The sequence below is a fragment of the Gymnoscopelus microlampas genome (assembly GCF_963454915.1).
Source record: "Gymnoscopelus microlampas genome assembly, chromosome: 16".
In the NCBI taxonomy this organism is placed as follows: Eukaryota; Metazoa; Chordata; class Actinopteri; order Myctophiformes; family Myctophidae; genus Gymnoscopelus; species Gymnoscopelus microlampas.
Window position 1 is genome coordinate 39,606,054 of NC_139953.1, and position 16,791 is coordinate 39,622,844.

The 16,791-nt window shown below is 40.8% G+C and overlaps 1 pseudogene across 1 annotated transcript; it reads right to left on the minus strand.

Moving 5' to 3' along the window:
* Positions 1-16,752, minus strand: LOC311063833 (disintegrin and metalloproteinase domain-containing protein 10-like; annotated as a pseudogene). Its single transcript has 11 exons — positions 16,748-16,752; positions 15,692-15,911; positions 14,826-15,086; positions 13,546-14,017; positions 13,188-13,322; positions 12,303-12,377; positions 7,977-8,077; positions 7,032-7,099; positions 6,281-6,375; positions 4,960-5,135; positions 1-2,155 (listed from the first exon to the last, which is right to left on the minus strand). The product of its transcript is annotated as a disintegrin and metalloproteinase domain-containing protein 10-like (transcript).
* Between the last annotated feature and the right edge of the window lie 39 nt (positions 16,753-16,791).

Consider the following 16,791-nt stretch of genomic DNA (forward strand, 5'->3'; position numbering starts at 1 on the left):
TTAGGAGGAATCAAGGCAAAGATAAGACGTCCGTATCCAGCCCCGGGACTGTGGCTGGGCTCTTCTCTTCAACGTACGTACCTGGCAGTGGCAGGGGTGGAGGCAGCTTAGGGTTGCTGCTGGGTGTCTGGACGCTATAGAACCTAAGGAAGGTAGACGTCAACTCAATGTAAGCAATACCCATGAACAGCACTGCCCACCAGTTAGCCACCATCCACTCAGCAATGGTCTTGTACAGCTCTGGATTAAAAAGGTTCTTCAGCAGCTTTAACAGAGGCCCGTCTGCGTCCACCGGGCGACACTTCGAGAACACGTCACAGTAGCCCTTGAGGTCATTGCAGGGTGATCCAGGCTGCAGAGTTATGAGCTTCCTTTTGAAGAAACTGACCCATTTCTCAGAGTCTGTGCTCTGGCAGGTGTCTGGCTTCATTTTCTCCATGCAGCAGACATAGCACTGCAGGGCTTTCTCATCCACGCCTTCTGGGCTCGCACAGGTGCACGCCTCCAGACCATGTTTCTGACAGATGGAACCTGCGCAAACCCCATTGAGGCAGACTTGTGTGTTTCCATTGCAGGTGGTATTGAAGTCGGCCTTGAATTGTGAGGGAGGGCACCTCACGTGTGTACCGTTACACATGCTTTCATGGGCACACTCCGATTCCAGTCTGCAGCTGTCACCTTTGGGCTTTAAATCGCATGTCGCTGGGTCACAGCAAGAACCCTGACTGGGACTGCATTCTTTCCCGGGTTTTAGTTTGCACCTCTTGTCATCGTCCTCATCAGCGCTATAGCAGCAGGATTCTTCGCACTGATCACTGTAGCCACAGTCACACTGTTCATCTTTCTCCACTAGCCCATTACCACAGATAGGCTGGCCAGCTTCAACAAAGCAGATCTTCATCCTCTCCTTAAGGACCTCGCTGATGGCGTTGATGCTGCATGGCGAGAACCTCCTGTGGTTGGGCTTGTCCCCCGATGTGTCGATTTGGTAGGGAAACATGATGTAGTTCCCCTCCTGTGTTCCCGGGGTGCATTCAGGTGTATCGTCGTGAGGAGAGCCAAAGCTGTGTCCGACCTCATGGGCGAGGGTGATATGTGAGACCTTGGGAGGGACATGCCTGTCGTAGTTCTTCACAGTAATGATGCCCGCGTTCAGAGATTTCCACGACTTATCAAAACCAAAGAACCTATGCTTCTCGCAGATGCCCCCGGGCCGTAGTTTTGGTTCCAACTCGGGTTTCCAAGCCCTGCCAGTCACCCCCTTCTCAAAGTCTCTGTAGGTGAAGGCATAGGCCAGACAGTAACTATCGTGGTTCTGTTGTGAGAAGAGGTCCAAAAATGTCCTACCGCTGATGTTGTGAAAGCGGAAAGGATTGGACTCGTCCCCCATGGCGCTGGTAGTGTTGATTATAATCCTTTTCACCACAAAGTTGATGTTGTGGATGCCATTGAAATCTGTTTTCTGAAAAATGGAGTTGAGAGTCTTCACGTGGCTGTTGATCTCATCCATGACCTTCCTCTTTGTGCCGTAGTAGTTGTAGAAGAGGTGGTCCGTCTGGATCAAGAGCTCACAGGTGGTCTTGTCCTTCCTCTGTAGTAGGGTGACTGGACTGTGACCTCTGTCCACCAGCAGCTTGCTAACTGTGTCCTCCGCCTCCACTGCTGACGCCTGGTCCTCCTGCATCCACACCGAGTGGTTACCATAGCCACCCTCCGGATGAATGATGTCATCCTCGTGATAGATGACAGAGTGATAGGACACATTCCTCTCTTTGAAGTACCTCTCAGAGGGTTCTACGTAGTACGTGCCTTCGTGTGTGTTGATGGAGCCCTCGAAACGGCCATCAATCACTGACCCATGAGCATAGGTATAGGTGCCATTTTCACCAAATGTTTGTCCAGTGTAAATGAAGTCGATATAGCCTATATCCAAGGGCAGATCCTCTCCTGATACCTTTATGGTGAGATCTGGAGAAAAGGTGGAGGTGTCCCTCGTCATCTGCAACTTAAAGTGCCTTCCATGAGAGTAGAAGTCCAGCTGCAGCGTGTTGTTTTTGACTAGTGACTGCAGGCGCAGGGCTTCTGTGTCATAGGACAGGCCCTCATGATGGCGGATGTATTTGTTGAGAGGATTAGTATATTGTCCTCTAATAGTCTGTAGACAGCAAACCAAAAGCAACAGCTGTACACATATCACATTGTATGCCTTCATAACTGTCTACATATGGCAAAAAATTGCTTTTCTAACAGCATGCAAAACTCAAAACCCACAACTATCCCATTTTGACATCATTCACATTCATCATCTTTTGAGCAAGCAGCCAGTGACGTAGCACTACTGATGATAAGGTTATTGTGACGTCAGATCACTGACAAGTGTGTCATCCCCATGTGGTCATTCTCTCTCAGAGCTGATGCAGTTGAGATATGAGAACTATATACACATATATTAGGGTTGTCAACAGATATGAAAATGAGAAAATAGCCAGCTGAACAACGGACGTGTTTCAAACTAACAGGACAATACAACAGGAAGTGAGGTATAAATAGTGTATGATGCAATCAAGTCCAAATGAGTACAGGTGCCTCTGTCATCACCTTGGAAGCTAACAATGAGTACTCAGTATTGTTATTAGGGTACCAGGAAAGGACAAGTACTATGTGAAATAGAATGCAATTACATTACAGTTTATAAGATGATCACACAGAGCCAACTCAATATACGTAAATACAGGCCACTGCAGGGCCTATTAAGTGCCTGAGGTTAGTAAACCAAACAAACAAGTGACTTGTGAGATTCAAAAATACATGACACATACAAATAATACAAAAATACAGAATGACTGTAAAAACGTAAGGAGGCCTATTCACCTGTTTCCTAGGCTTTTCACATCCTGTTTGTGTTCCACTTCCTGTCGATTTGATCCAATGCAATGAAATACAATGAAACTGGTCAGATGACTAATGATATCCAATGAAATCCGACAGGAAGTGGAAAACACACAGCCTAGGAAACAGGTGAATAGACACACTATAATAATGCCACGCCCCTGCTATGGGTGTGTTTGGAATGTGTTGATTCTATTGCTTTAGACCTCCAATTTAGAGGTTTGATGTTTACTTCTGCACAATTAGAAAACAGCAATGTAGCTGACTGAACGTCTGAAAAGAAAATCACGAAAAGCAACTCAATAGAAGCTCCTCATTAAAGGACGACTTCACCCATTTTCAACCTATCCTCATATAATAGGTCCTAACTAATGCTCATGATAAAATGGTACAATTTCTTCCTACTCAGTCTGTTTCTCAGAGGAGGGCTGTGGACAGTCCAGAAACCTGTCTACCAGTGACATCATCATTAGGCAGGATTTTTTTTCCCAACAAGATTTCAAAATGTTCATTTGTAAGATGATCGCAAAGCCTGCAGTTTGTATTCGCTTGGATTCCCCATCGATGATGTCACTGGTAGATGGGATTCTGAACTGTCCACAGCCCTCCTCTGAGACACAGACTGAGTAGAAAAGAATTGTACCATTTTATCATGAGCATTAGTGAGGACCTATTATATGAAGACAGGTTGAAAATGGGTGACGTCATCCTTTAAGACCCTTGCGTTGTGATACTAGCATGATATCTTGCATGATGCTCTACAAAGAGCAAGACATTAGAATAATTTGGCTCTGACAGTAATTACTCCCCCCCCCCCCACACACACACCACCCAGACAGGCTTTGCCCACCAACGAGCAAAATATATTTTAGTCTCTCCCATCAGCGCTGCTTTTTTTGTCTTGTTGATTGCAGCTTGTGATAGTATACAATTGAGTGGCACACGCACGCACGCACGCACGCACGCACACACGCACACACGCACACACGCACACACGCACACACACACACACACACACACACACACACACACACACACACACACACACACACACACACACACACACACACACACACACACACACACAGATAAGAGAAGTGCAAGACAGATGAGAACTTCTATGATGGTTCCATCTGGTCTGATACACACAAGAGCTTTGTTTTTATGATATTTTTATTGCAAACATATGAATTTTAATTTGCTAACAAAACCTGACAATTACATGTGTTGGAGCGCCAGGAAGTGAACCTATAGACCTGTGCAGTTGTGCCCTCAATTCTCTTTCAATTCATAATATATACACTTTCTAATTCTTTAAATTATATCTTTGTGTTTTCTCTCTTTTTTATAAAGTATTAAGTAGTATATAATATGTTACTTGTATAACCGCCTCCCTACCGGCATACAGCTGTTTAATTCTCACACCATTTACAGTGGACATGTTTGTCCCTTGGTGTGAATATGCAGGTGCTTTATCAGGTTATGTGACAGAGTGAAACTCCTGTGACACTGTTTACAGATGTAAGGTTTTTCTCCAGTGTGGACACGCTGGTGTCTGTTCAGGTTAGGTGACTGTCTAAAACTCTTGCTACACTGGCTACACTGGAATGGCTTTTCTCCAGTATGGACACACTGGTGTCTGTTCAGTTCTTGTGACTGACTAAAACTCTTGTTACACTGGCTACACTGGAAAGGTTTTTCTCCAGTATGGACACGCTGGTGTGTGTTCAGGTGTTGTGACTGACTAAAACTCTTGTTACACTGGCTACACTGGAATGGTTTTACTCCAGTGTGGACACGCTGATGTCTTTTCAGGTTAGGTGACTGACTAAAACTCTTGTTACACTGGCTACACTGGAAAGGTTTTTCTCCAGTGTGGACACGCTGGTGTCCCTCCAGTTGACTTAACTTACTGAAACTCTTGTCACATTGTTTACAGGCATGTTTTTTCTTTCCTGCGTAAGACATGCGATGTGTCTCTACTTCTCTAGGCTGAGTTAAAGTCTTGGTAGACTGCTGACCACTGCAAGATCTTGGTTGGTCTGTGCCTCCTGGTTTCTGGCTGGTTACAGAGCCGTTGATTGGCTGAAAGGCTGCTGAGGTGATGTGTCCACTCCTCAGCATTTGGCAGTAGATGTCGTTGTGGCTCCTCTTCAAGTGTTTATGGAGGAAGACGTGAGACGTGAAGGCGTATGGACACTCAGAACAGGAGAAGACCTGAGCCTGGGAAGACTTGGACAAGACTCCTGAGAGAGAGAGGGGGGGGGAGGGGGGGGGGCGTGAAAGAGAGGAAGAGAGATTATAGAAGGGGGATAAAATGTGTCAAAACTAGACATTTTAGGTTCTGGTTCACCTCAACCCCATTTTTTGTTGCATTAAAATGAAGCGAAGGCGGCCCCGGATTAACGCATCAGGCTCACAGGGCTTCAGCCCTTGGCCCGAAGCTCCGAGGGCCCCGGCCACAAAGCCCCTGGCAGCAACAATCAACTACGCTTTTTACCCCATCAGGTGCCTGCCTCATGCCTCTGTACCTGACTCACCGACTGGTCTGTCTGGTGGTATTGGATTATGCACACAGACATTGTAACCAAGAAGAGGATTACCACACACCTCAGCCTCAACCACAGCCACAGGAACAGGACAGTACGGCAGTGTTAATTTCGTAGACTAAAACTACAGTATGACGGAAAATGTTTGTCGACTACCTTTTTTCACTGACGAAAACTAAATAAAAACGAAATAAAAACTAGACTAAAATGTTAGGGAAGGACTGGTGGAGAAGCGCAGCGCGACACGTTAAGAGCTAATTTCAGAATGCAACCAGGTGTAAAATCAGCCATCAGACGCCATCAAGGCCCGCCAAAATACATTTTTGTCGACAACATCAACTGTAGAGTAAAACATTTCAGATTCCTAATTTTTTTTTGTTAGATGATGTTGTAGTTTGTTCACACTGCATGCAACGATGTTGTAACATATAGCTGACATTGCCTTATCTGTTACTATGTGTTGACACTTTTGTTAGATAATCCTTAACGGTAATGGTAGCCAACAGTGCTAGGTTATCTAGCTATCAAGTCTTTTACAGTAGCTAACCGGCTTAGTTAACAGTATGTCCAAACAGGTCCCAGACAGCCTCTAGGCATGGTCTTTACTTTCCTTTGTTTTGTTCAACGAGTAAAAAAGTACTTTTACTCAAGTACTGTACTTAAGTAGGCTCTCCCCCCCCCCCCCAAGAAAACAAAAAATAAAACAAAACAAAGACAAAACCCAACGTGTTCTCATCAGACCTGCATGAGCTACGTAAGCAATCTACTTTAGTTTAATTCGTAATAGATAGATACACTACTCAGACATTCAAGTTACATTTAACAGACAGATAGATGGTTACCTTTAACAGTGCTCTTATTGTTCCACAGCTCATCAAAGATGATTCCCAGTTCCTTTGCATACTCATCTCCGTACCATACAAGCAGCTCTTCTCCCCTGGCCACAGGACGACAACAACGATACAAGACCCGTCCTCGATGCTGGAACGCTATCAGGTTCTGTTCTGTTTCATTACGAGCACAGTTCACATACCTGACACACACACACGCACGCACGCACGCACGCACGCACGCACGCACGCACGCACGCACGCACGCACGCACACACACACACACACACACACACACACACACACACACACACACACACACACACACACACACACACACACACACACACACACACACAGCACAGCACATATACAATTTTCAATTTGTATGTACCTAAAAACAAAAAAATAGACCCTATACACAAAACATACAAAAGATATTGGTCTCCAAATTGAACAGAATATTTTATCATCACTACACGGACTGCCTGTTGTAGGATTAATTTTAGGATATTTCTGATGCCTGTTTCCTGATTACAAGCCTGTGTGCAGAGGTCAGGCAGGAACCTGTTGTTCCTGAGTGGAGGTTGAAGGTCTGTCTTTTTCTGTGCCTGGTACAAGCTCTAAAGATATATTTGTATCTATAATCTGAGGTCTACATACTGCATTTATACCGTATATTGATATGTATAGATGTAAACTAATAGTTTGTGGGAGAAAGCATTGATCTACAAGAGTTTACAACCAGAAAATTATGTCCTACCTCATCCAGTTGGACCAAGTCTCGTCCTTAGCATCAATGTAGTCATAACGGTTTCTCTCCCTGCGGATCTAAAGAAAAATAAACACATTATTTATGTTTAAGTATACTGACATACCAGCTCAGTGAGAAACAGGAGATAGGCTCCTGACCTAAGGCCACAAGTCTACTTACATATACGTTCATGCTGACATAAAAACATCTGTCTATATGAACCTAGGGTATACTGATATAAAGGCCTTTCTCTATACTGTATGACATACAAATATCATATCGTATACACATAGCTGACCCAGTGGTATTGCCTCTAGTGCTACCATTAGGCCAGAATTTCTACTAACACATTTTACTCCCCACGCACGCACGCACGCACGCACGCACGCACGCACGCACGCACGCACGCACGCACGCACGCACGCACGCACGCACGCACGCACGCACGCACGCACGCACGCACACACACACACACACACACACACACACACACACACACACACACACACAGACTCACCACCCAGGAGTATCCACTCTCTACAGCCTCCTCTTTGCCAGTCTTCAGTCCTTCATAAGGACCAAAGTGAGTCCCGACAGGAAGCTTAGAGTCTCCACAGTAAAACACTCCTTGACCTGCACCTCGAATGCGTGACTTTCTAATCTGAAAGCACACACACGCCTCACGCACACACACACACACACACACACACACACACACACACACACACACACACACACACACACACACACACACACACACACACACACACACACACACAAACACACACACACACACACACACACACACACACACACACACACACACACACACACACACACACACACACACACACACACACACACACACAGTTAGAGAAAGACAGGGAGGGAGGCATATATTAACATAGTGTGTGTTAGCTTATATGTTATTGTTTTTTAGTGAATACGGTATACCTTAAATTCAGGAGGCAGGGTCTTCCTGGCTCGGTTAGTCTCTCCTTTAGCTATATCTGTGTCCTCGATGAATTTAGGCTCTCCGTGTACCTCACATTTCTCTAAAAAGAACTCCCCACACCGATCACAGACTGGACACACGCACACACATGCACGCACGCACGCACGTACGCACACGCGCACACGCACACACGCACACACGCATGCACGTACCATACTATTTAGTAAGCCAAATGTGTATGTTTGAAAGTTTAGTAGCTACTCAATAGTACATGAAATGCATCCTAAATTCTGGAAATCTTACAGTATGCAATACTGGACACAGATGGTATAAATGCAGTGGTATAGTTCCAACGACTACAACATACATGGCGTGCAGTAACCAAACCTCTGGCATAATGTCAATTACTCTTCTATTACACACAGCTACTGTAGAAGAATGTACTTATTTGTTTAAACCAATAACATTTCCAATAGGCGACCATGTGTTTCCTCCTTCCCCTGGAGGAGGGCCAAGAATAAGGCAAATACACTGTGATGAAATGGGAGCATGTATGCCGTAGTACCTCTGCTTTGTCACAAGATGGGGCACTTTCCTAACATTCCACTTGGTCTGTTCAGTATGTCAGAAATTAAACATAATACCATTGTGTCCTGTATGCACTCAAAATGATGTGATACAGATTAGTACATACAGATTAGTGTGTAGCATGTAGAATGTGATTTTGGACGCAGCCAAAGATGACCTACAGTAGTAATGTTCGTCGTCTGGAACTTCCGGTTCTGTGTATTTAATTTCTGACCGTTTCCTGAGCTTTCTGTCACTGGAACACTCTGCTACTCCTTCCATCACCTGACCACCTGTAACACACACACACACACACACACACACACACACACACACACACACACACATACACACACACGCACGCACGCACGCACGCACGCACGCGCAGACACACACACACACACACACACACACACACACACACACACACACACACACACACACACACACACACACACACACACACACACACACACACACACACACACACACACACACACCTAGAAGGTAAGGTGTACAATGATACAAACGCTGGATTGTTGACTAATCCCAAGTGAAAAAAAAATGTATTTTTTTTGTGCTAAAGTATACTTTTAGCACAAAAAGTATGTTAATTGTCAATTTGAACTTTTGTCAAAGCATACTAACAGTGCATTTTTGGGCAAAATATATTTTAGCAAATATAGTCAGAGTGTATTCAAAATATATTTCTACAAAGCAAATTTAATGTCAACATGAATTAAGTTGTAATTTAGCACATTGTTCAAAGTGTACTAAACAAAAAATATATATTTAATTAAATAAAAATGTACTTTTCAAAAGTCTATTCATATACTGTTGAATTGTTGTTTAACTTAAGTACATTTAATGTTAAATATATTTTTAATTATTATATTTTAAGTGCTTTTAAAGTATATTCATAGCAAATTATCCTCAATATACACTTATTTTAAGATATACTATAATATGCTTATTAAAAGTATACTTTTCACAAAAACTATTTAAAATATGTTCAAGTATATATTTTTGTAAGTATGTTAATGCCTATTTTATTGAAGTTTCACTTAAGTACTACTTCGTAAAAGTTCACTTTTCATCAGTGTATTTATAGTATAAGGCTGAAAAAATATACTGAAAAAGTATTATACTTAAAGTTTGCTTTACTATACTTTATAAGTATACTATTTATGAATATGTTCCAGATGCTATTAGTAATATACTTCTTAACATTATACTTCTAATATACCTGTTTTAAAGTGCATTCAAAACATATTTCTACAAAGCACATTAAATACTAACATAAATTAATTTGTAATTTAGCACACTTTTTTTAAGTTTACTAATGTGCTTTGTAAAAATATATTTTGAATGCACTTTAAAACAAGTATAATATAATATAACAAGTATAATTTCAAGAAGTATATTACTCCTGGATGCTATTAGTAATATACCTCTTAACATTATACTTGTAATATACATGTTTTAAAGTGCATTAAAAATATATTTTGACAAAGCACATTAGTAAACTTTAAACAAAATGTGCTTAGTTAGTATTTCATGTGCTTTGTAGAAGTATGTATTGAATGCACTTTAAAACAAGTATATTACAAGTATAACGTTAAGAAGTATATTACTAATAGCATCCGGGAACATATTCATGATAGTATACTTAAAAAGTATACTAAAGCAAACTTTAAGTATAATGCTTTTTCGGTATATTTTTTCAGCCTTATATTATAACTGCACTGATGAAAAGTGTACTTTTACGAAGTAGTACTTAAGTGAAACTTCAATAAAATAGACATCAACATACTTACAAAAATATATACTTGAACATATTTTAAATCGTTTTTGTGAAAAGTATACTTTTAATAAGTATATTATAGTATATCTTAAAATAAGTGCATATTGAGGATAATCTACTATAAATATACTGTAAAAGCACTTATACTATAATCATTTAAATATATTTAACATTAAATGTACTTAAGTTAAACAAAAAATAAACATTATATGAATACACTTTTGAAAAGCACATTTTTATTTAATTAAATATATATATACTTTAATTACAAATATACTTACAGTATCTATCTGAAGGACACTTTTGCTGATGTCATTAAAGTATACTATCATTACATTTATGGTGGCTAGAGGAAGTCCATTTCCCAGCATGCACTGAGGCGCAGTGCATGCTGGGAAATTTGTGTTATTGTTCTTATTTGTGTTATTATTTGAATATGGGAATGCGTAGTGCGGTTATGTTATGGGTTATTGAGTTTAGTGTTTTGTTGTGGTGCTATTTGGTGATTTATGGTATTTTATGTCATTTGTTAGTAAAACCATGAGTGTAAATGTCTGTTTGTTTGGTGAGTCTCTCTCCCCTTTTCACATCATTAAATATAGCGTGAGTGTGTTGTTGAAGGTTGTATCAATTGAGAGTTGTCATAGCTCTTACAGACAACTAAACCTCAAGCCTTCATGTTACATTGCTCTTCCATTCGTGTAGGGTTATTTTGAAAAAAATATTAAATTACATTTCACAGAAGAATATTGAATATACTCATTTGTACTTTTTTATAAAATTCAATTTAAATTATGTTGATTGGAAACATTTAAGTTGTACTTAATATACCAAAAGTTGCACTACAGATAAGCTAAAACATATCTTTAATATACTTTTATGTACTTTCTCCCCCACAAAAAATACAATTTAATTACAAATATACTTATAGTATCTGAAGTACAGTTTTGCTGATGTCATTAAAGTGTGCTATCATTCAATTTATAGTGTATTACCAATACATATCAAGTACTAAATAAATAAATATAGAGTACATAGCAATTATGCTTAAAATATACTTTCAATGTAATAATAGTATATTCTAAATTAACTAACTGTGTACATTTAGTTAAATTGAGTTGTAGTTGAAATACATTATTATTACATTGAAAGTATATTTTAGCACATTTGGATTGTAGTTTAAATACTGTATTATTACATTGATAGTATACTTGAAACTATTAAAAGTATACTTCACATTCATTTATTTTATACTCCAAGTATATTTGTAATACATTGATTGTATATTTTAAGCATAATTGCTATATACTCTATATATATTTATTTAGTACTTGATATGTATTTGTAATGCACTATAAATGTAATGATAGTATACTTCAGCAATTGTACTTCAGTTAAGTAAAGTTGTAATTAAATTGTATTTTTTTGGGGGGGGAAAGTACATAAAAGTATATTAAAGATATGTTTTAGCATATCTTTAGTTCAACTTTTAATATACTAAGTACTACTTAAGTGGTTCCAAAATAACACAATTTAAATGTAATTTATCAAGTACAAAAAGAGTATATTAAGTATACTTCTGAAAAATACATTTAGTATATTATTTTTTCACTTGGGATACATTCATTGGTAACCCAATTATGTGCTATGGCTTTAACCACAATGTCCATAACTGTAGCTATCCACTGAGTTGTCTTAAGTTCAAGGACAGACTTGCAGAACAGGAGTGGTATTCACACCTATAATCTCAGTTAAACCATGGCTGCCAACTATCTACAAGCACAACATGTTGATCTGAACTTATGAAAAGCAATTGTCATGTACAGAGTAGACCCATTAAAAAAAAGAACTGGATATGGGCACTACTTTGAGTTAACTAACACTACTTCTAGCTGAATAAAACTTCTGAAACAATATTAAGTACTACTGTACTTTGGTAATAGTGTACACATACCAGAGAGATCAGGAGTCCACTCTTCGTCTTCTCCCTCTTCCTCTTCATCGCTTGGTCGAGGTGAAGAGTTCTTTCCTGGTGGGGGAGGGGGGGGGGGGGGGGTGGGGGGGCAGTTATCATTTATATTCAGAGAACTCTATACCCAACAGTGATTGTCTGATGTTTAGGGAGTATTGGACATTTAAAGGGCAAGACCACTTTGGTAGAGGTTTGGGTTGTGTATTTACCTTGCCATGATGCAACTCCAAAGGTGGACAAGAAATCAAAAATAATTGCTCCATTGATTAGAAATTGATAATTCCAAATGTGCTCCTCATTGACTTACATTGTACGGTAAAACAGCTCTCAAAGTCACTCTTTAAGCACGTAAACGAACACGAACAAAGCTGATTCAGACAATATAGAACATCACCAAACCCAGTACTGTTTTTTTAAAATAAAAATGTTAACTTCCTGCTGATTTTACTATTTGAAGATCCGGATTCGGATCCGCGAATCCAGTCCAGGTTTTCTTCTTAATAAAATAGCAAAATCAACAGGAAGTTAACATTTTTATTTAAAAAAGAAAACAGTACTGGGTTTGGTGATGTTCTATTTTGTCTGAATCAACTTTGTTTGTGTTCATTTATGTGCTAAAAGAGTGACTTTGAGAGCTGTTTTACCGTACAATGTAAGTCAATGAGGAGCATATTTTGAATTATCAATGTCTAATTAATGGAGCAATTATTTTTGATTTCACACACAACCCAAACCTCTACCAAAGTGGTCTTGCCCTTTAAAATGAATAAACTGTCTATATTTCAGTAGAGCATAATCACATAGCTGTTGGACTTTTGCTTGTTAACATTACAAACACAAGAAGAAAGTTGAGAAATAAATGAATACCAGACAGACGAGGGGTCCCGTCTTCATTTTCCTTCTCTTCCTCCTCCTCCTCCTCCTCTTCCTCACTTGGCCGAGGCGAGCAGGTTTTTACCTGACCAGTCCTGTGTCTCTTCAGAACAGCTTTAGACTTCAGACCTGATGGGCAGTTAGAAGCAAATGACTGTCAGATCAACATATTCCTGGAACACAGTGATTGCCTGATGTTTAGAGATGATTGGACATTTAAAATGAATGAACTGTCTATGTTTGTTATAATTCAAGCATATTTACAATGCTAAATATTGTACTGTTCCTTGTTAACATTACAAACACATATAGTCGAGTAATAATACGTGTAAAGTTTTTTTTTTTTTTTTACCTGTATGAGTCCTCATGTGTCGTTTCAGATAACTTGTGCATCCAAAGACTTTGCCACACTCTGTACAAGTACAGCTTTTCTTCCCTGTGTCAGTCCTCGTGGATGGACTTTGTTTTGATGATTTCCGGCCCCGGGCCAGCTTGTTGCGCAAAGCCAAGCGCCGTCCCTTCACATTCTGCGCCTTGTGAGAGTTCGGTTTGTCTAAAGCTGACTGGTCTTCCCTGTTCTCCTCCAACTCATCACGGTCTCCAGTGACGTCTTCATCAGAACTGTGTGAAGAGAGGGGCCGGCCATCGCTGGTTGGAACTTGTGATGCTCCACAGTCCTCTACGTCAGCTTGTGTTTTTATGTGTTCAGTTGAGTTGCTGGCCACAGGCTCTGTCTCTGTCATGTTTTCATCGTCGTCTTCAGTTTTCACTGCTAGTGACCCAGCAGCCTCCACTGGTCTCTGAAGTGGCTCCTCTTCCTGTTCCTGTTTAATCTGTGGAGGCTCTGGTTCCTTCTGGACCAGACTGGAGTTCCTCTCCTTGTGTTCAGGGGGGCAAACAGGCAGGTGATGGAACTCTGGACAAAAGATAAGTTAGAGTTGACTATTATTCTTTCTCCCTTCTACTGTAGGCCTATATAGTGTTTAAGCTTGAGAGGGTGCTAACTATTTGAAACAGACAAGCTACTTGATAACCCAGCTACAATGAACGAACAGCTCTACAGAAGCAGAGAGAGAGAGAGAGAGAGAGAGAGAGAGAGAGAGAGAGAGAGAGAGAGAGAGAGAGAGAGAGAGAGAGAGAGAGAGAGAGAGAGAGAGAGAGAGAGACACAGAGAGATGCGTGAGAAAGTGATGTACCTGCATATTCCATACGGCTAACATATCCGGATCCATATGTACATCTGTCTAATGTCAATGTTAACCGATCAGCCTCCTGTGGTCTTTGAAGTAGTTCCTCCTGCTGTTCACCTTTAATCTGTGCTGGTTCTGGTTTCACCTGGACCAGAGGTCCGTCCGTCCGTCCTCCCTTAAGCCAATTTTAATATAGGATTGTGATACGTTGTCACAAGAAAGCAATCAATCTTTCATAAAGCCTCCTTAGAATTTTCATAGAGCACACACACACACACACACACACACACACACACACACACACACACACACACACACACACACACACACACACACACACACACACACACACACACACACACACACACACACACACACACACACACACACACACACACACACACACACACACGTCACATTGAATGACAACAATTCCACTGACCTCTGTTACACTGGGATTTCCAGCCACTTTCCCATCACTGTGAGCCTCCAGGCCTCCGGTAGGAGATGTAAGAGCATCTTCTCCTCCATCTCTGATGGTGCTGCTGGTCCATGTGAACATCTCCACCTGGCCAGTGGCACATTCCTCCACCTTCACAATCACTTGGTTCCTCTCCATCTGGAACATCTCCACCTGGCCAGTGACACATTCCTCCACCTTCACAATGACTTGGTTCCTCTCCCCCTGGTCCTCATCTACCCCCTGATATTGATACACATAGTAGAGGCATGCTATCAAATGGCTTTCATCTACTGTACTAATTTCTGGGATGCATAGTAGCTGAAACTCCACAAGATGTTCCTCTACACTTATTTAGTCAGAGCATTGCTCCTCCTGCTGAGAGCATCTCAGCATAAGCAGAACAAACCCCCGCCCCCCCGCTACTGTCAAGCGATAGGAAAACGCTGTTCGCTCCCTGACACCGCCCAAGCAGCACCCAGTGGTGTAAAGTAACTAAGTAGCCTACATTTACTCAAGTACAATTTTGAGGTATTTCCAATTTTACGTACTTTTATTTCTACTTCACTACATCTCAGAGGCAAATATTATGCTTTTACTCCACTGCAATTATTTGAAAACTTTAGTTACTAGTTACTTTGTAGATTTGGATTATTATTACAAAACATACATTAACCACTTCAGCCCTATATACATTTTGACCATTTGAAAATTGCTGATCTACAAGCTCACAATGCGTCGCGATGCGATGCATTGTGAGCTTGTAGATCTGCTATTTTCAAAATATTTTTATACATTTGAAAACTTGTGAAATGGGACATTCTGCATAATGACTATACTTTGACTACCAGAGCTGTCCTGTACGGTGAGCTGTCAGCAGGCTCCAGACCTCTCGGTCTCCCACGCTTGCGCTTCAAGGACGTCTGCAAACGTGATATGAAGCAGGCCAGGCAGGCATTGCATTGACCACACAACAACTGGGAGGAAGCTGCAAAAGGCCTTGGCGTTTGGAGGCAGACTGTTACTACAGGAACTCGCCGTGCCGAGGAGAGACACATCTCCTCCTTGCTGCAGGCAAAGAGACAGAAGAGGAAACTGCTTGAAGCAGCCCCCACTCCAGTACCAGACCCTTCCCCATTCGTCTGCGCCAACTGCACTAGAGACAGTCACTCCAGAGAAAAACTAACCCTTCAGACACAACCCATTGTCATCACTGATGGACGGATGCCTATGATGACTTTTGGTACTTTACATTTTGATACCAATACTTTTGTACTTTTACTCAAGCACATTTTGAATTCCGTACTTTTACTCGTAACAGAGTATTTCTACATTGCAGTATTGATACTTTTACTTAAGTAAAGAAATGTGAGTACTTTTTCCACCCCTGGCACCCACTACCAGGGCTGCCCCTATATCTACAGCAGGCAGGATCTGGTCAGGACAGGACAGGTCAGATCTGATTCTTCTCCTGCGATGGGACCAGTGGTGGAAGAAGTATCTCACATCTTCTACTTGAGTGAAAAAAAGTATCAATAAATACCACAATGTAGAAATACTAGAAAGTAAAAGTCTGGTTTACAAAAGAGTACCAAAAGTAAAAGTACTTATTACACAGAATATTTCCCATTTCACAAGGCTGCAAATGTATAAAATCCTTTGAAAGTAGCAGATCTACAAGCTCACAACACGTCGCTACACTTTAAGCAATGCATCTGGTTCGTCCAATGTGATTGTGATGTCCATGTCAAATAAATAAACATAACATAACATCATTTGAAATCTATGCACACGTCTGGAATCTGGATTACAATCTAGATAGAAGACTATCAAACTCTGCTATCCTAAATGCAAGTACAATCCAAAACGATAGGCTAGGATAGGGGAGAAAAAATAAGTTTTACCTCATCCATAATATTACTCTTTGTCAGTACAACAGTACATGGAA